Source organism: Hippocampus zosterae, chromosome 8 (genome assembly GCF_025434085.1).
Source record: "Hippocampus zosterae strain Florida chromosome 8, ASM2543408v3, whole genome shotgun sequence".
NCBI lineage: Eukaryota > Metazoa > Chordata > Actinopteri > Syngnathiformes > Syngnathidae > Hippocampus > Hippocampus zosterae.
The window spans coordinates 3,246,729-3,250,456 of record NC_067458.1 but is presented as its reverse complement, the minus strand read 5'-3'; the positions used below and the strand labels follow the sequence as shown (position 1 = coordinate 3,250,456).

Below are 3,728 nucleotides of genomic sequence, written 5' to 3'. Positions count from 1 at the left end.
AAACTTAGTTTCCCTCATTTTAAGACAAACAGACTCTGCATTATCGCTAAACCTGCTTTGTCAAACGGATCCCTGTTCATCTCAAGTCTGAGAAGATATGAGAAAGACCTTTGGAAGACAATCATCTCACACCTGCTCACATTTAAATAGCAAAGACTGAAATACCTATGATTTTATAAAACATGTTTGATATTGCCAAGATTAGGAAAAGACGGCGTTTAATGTCGGCGTTTAGCACCTTTCACCAAGGTAACAAGATGACGGGGGCGCACTGAGACTTCTGTAAAACTCAAAAGCTTCTTACATTTTAGCCTAAAACTGTGAAAATCATTGGTGGCAAACCCAGCCAACTGGAGACACTTGAGGGAGCCAATCCCAGCTGTCTTTTGAGTATTGGCAGGTTAAACCCTGAACCGGTAGCCAGCCACTCGCAGGGCACACGTAGGGTAACAACCATCCATGCTCACAATCACACCGAGTCACAATTTAGAGCAAGGCTGTCCAAATTAGTTCCGCTGTCCTGCATGTTTTCCCTCTCCCATACACCTGATTCAAATGTTCAGGGTCGTTCTCATGCTTCTTCAAAGCTTGCTGATGAGCAGATCCTAGGAATTCAGGTGTGTTTCAGCAGGGAGAGAAGGAAAACAGGCAGGAGAGAGCCCCACAAGGACCAAAGCTGGACATGACTGATTTAGAGGTTCAATTAACCAAGCATGCATGTTTTTGGAATGCAGGAGGAAACCAGAGTACCCGGAGAAAACCCACACAGGCACGGGGAGAACATAAACTCCACACAAAAAAACATAGTTGAAAGAAATAGTCTTTTTTTTCATTCAAACATCACAAATAATTAATACTAAATTAGTACATGACAACCGTGTTGAATTTATGGGAGTCCATTGGACATCTTCTACTTGGATAATTGACAGGGAAAAAAAACTACTTAGGGTCCTTAATGCCACAGGCCTACGCCACAAGTTTGTGCATGAGTGTTCACATAGTGTGTGTGCGTGTGTGTGTGTGTGTGTGTGTGTGTGTGTGTGTGTGTGTGTGTGTGTGTGTGAAAGAGAGTAAACACTGGAGAGAGCGCATGGCCAGCAGTGCAGGAAAACTGAAAGCAGATTTTCCATGGCAGGCATTGGCTCAAAACTGTTCATTTTGGACTTAGAATTTTCACTGGCACGAGATGTGACAATGATATTCATTTCAGATCTCACCCCCATTTTTGGAATGAGCTGAACACACACACGCAAGTCCCAGTTTAACCAAAATTCGACTGCCTTCAAAGTAGAAAACGAAAGATTACACAAAGTTTCGGCACTGGTCAAAAAGTACTGGCATAACATTTTCTTCCTACCATATGCGCTCGCTCGCTCACACACACACACACACACACACACACACACACACACACACACACACACACACACACACACACACACACACACACACACACACACACACACACACACACACACATTCCTTTTCAAATTCAGATATCCACATGCATGTCCAAACCAATGTATACAGGTTGCCCACATTTGGCTAATATGATCCAAGCCCGCAGTGTCATATTTCTCCAAAATTATCTCCAGCCAATACGAAACCTATGAGTGAAAACTCAATGACGGATGAGTGAACAATGAGCAACATACAATCAATCAATATGTCTGTGAGCTAAATATATACACATACTTGATCCTCCCCCCCGACCTCCATATTCTGTATTGTTTAATTATGCACATGAATCTTTCAAGGCGGGGCGGCCCGGTAGTCCAGTGGTTAGCACATCGGCTTCAGAGTGCAGAGGTACCGGGTTCGATTCCAGCTCCGGCCTCCCTGTATGGAGTTTGCATGTTCTCCCCGGGCCTGCGTGGGTTTTCTCCGTGTGCTCCAGTTTCCTCCCACATTCCAAAAACATGCATGGCAGGCTGATTGAACACTCTAAATTGTCCCTAGGTGTGAGTGTGAGCGTGGATGGTTGTTCGTCTCTGTGTACCCTGTGATTGTCCCCCGCCTGCTGCCCGAAGACAGCTGGGATAGGCTCCAGCACCCCCCGCGACCCTAGTGAGGATCAAGCGGCTCGGAAGATGATGAATGAATGAATCTTTCAAGGCAGCACAGAGATGTACAGTGGTTACAAAAAACTGTATCGTATGTATTCTTGACAGTTTTTGTCACATTGCATTACATACCTGAACAGCCAGTCCAACCCATCATATGCAATGCAGTGTATTATTCTACAGGCGCCAGCCAATGTTAGGATGTCAGAGGGATGCAGTAGAGCAGGGGTGCTCAAACTTTTTGGATCGAAGATCTACTTTTCGATCAACTAACCTCCCGGGATCTACCCTTACCGGCACGCGCGCGCGCACGCGCGCGCACGCACACACACGCGCCCTGAAGAGAAACAGCCTGAAACTGAGGCATGCGACGCACTTTTGCAGCCTGTTAACTATCGTAACTCACACGTACCGTTTTAAAGTGCTTCCCTGGGCCTTCCGAGATTCCTATTCTTTGCTCGTGCCCTCGGTGAATTCTACACGAAGCAAACTCTGAATGAGAATAATGACGATAAAAGATAGAGCGCAACAGTTCTGATCACAAGCTGCAATTGCAGACTGCTGACCGCTAACAACTTCCGGTGACATAATCACGCGCCACCGTAAATTCAAGATTTACCTGCTTTATTTTATTTTTAAATATTTTTTTGGTGAAAATGAGACTGATAAGATGATTAGGGTGCAGTGTACATCAACACAAAAATATATATTATTAACATGTACAAAGACACACAAATGGTTGTTTTTTTGTTTTTCTCCTCGACAATCCTCAGATCTACTTGGGACCTGTCTTAGATCTACCGGTAGATCAGGATCTACCTAATGAGCACCCCTGCAGTAGACTCCTGGCGTCAGCACCTTTCATGCCAGCTTACTCACGGCTCTTCACAACTTGAAAAAAGATACGATTGAATTATCCATTATATCCATTTTCTGAACCGCTTTATCGTCACACTGGTCGATTGGTTTGCACATGTGCAGAGGTGCAGGGTTCGATTCCAGGTGCTGGCCTTCGTGTGTGGGGTTGGTATGTTCTCCCCGTGCCTGTGTGGGTTTTCTTCTGGTAGTCTGCTTTCTTCCCATGTTACAAAACCATGCATAGTATGCTAATGAAAGACTCTAAATTGTCCTTTGATGTGATTGTGAGCTGGAATGATAACCGGTTCAGGGTTTACCTTGCCTCCTGCCAAAAGACAGCTGGGCTTGGCACCAGCATGCCCACGAGGATAAAGCGGTTCAGAAAATGGATGGATAGATAATAATAATAAAACTAATAATACATTTTATTTGAAAGTGCTTTTCATCATACTCAAAGACACTTTACAAGAGCTTAAAACACAGGATAAAATAGATGGCTCTTTCTTGTTTAGTATATATTCACAATGTGTATTTGCAAAGATTAAAGCAATTACTTCTGTGTTTCTGAAAGAACTGGATTTCGTTTTACTTTCAATATTTACTGCAAGAAACAAACAACAACAACAAAAAACTCTCAAAACCATGAACCTCTGCTCTCATTCAAATGTCGTCAGTGCTTTTTCATTGGAGTTTTATTAGTAACCCCTGCCATATTTTTATTATACTTTTGTATACATTTATTATTTGTTGTGTATGTAACTTGTTACAATTACTAAGTTTTAGAAGACTGTTAAATAATCAAAATAA

At 43.2% G+C, this 3,728-nt stretch overlaps 1 long non-coding RNA gene across 1 annotated transcript; it reads right to left on the bottom strand.

Moving 5' to 3' along the window:
- Window positions 1-1,373: 1,373 nt before the first annotated feature.
- Window positions 1,374-3,728, bottom strand: LOC127605749 (uncharacterized). Its single transcript, XR_007963645.1, has 2 exons — window positions 3,381-3,728; window positions 1,374-1,577 (listed from the first exon to the last, which is right to left on the bottom strand). It is a non-coding gene; the product is annotated as an uncharacterized LOC127605749 (long non-coding RNA).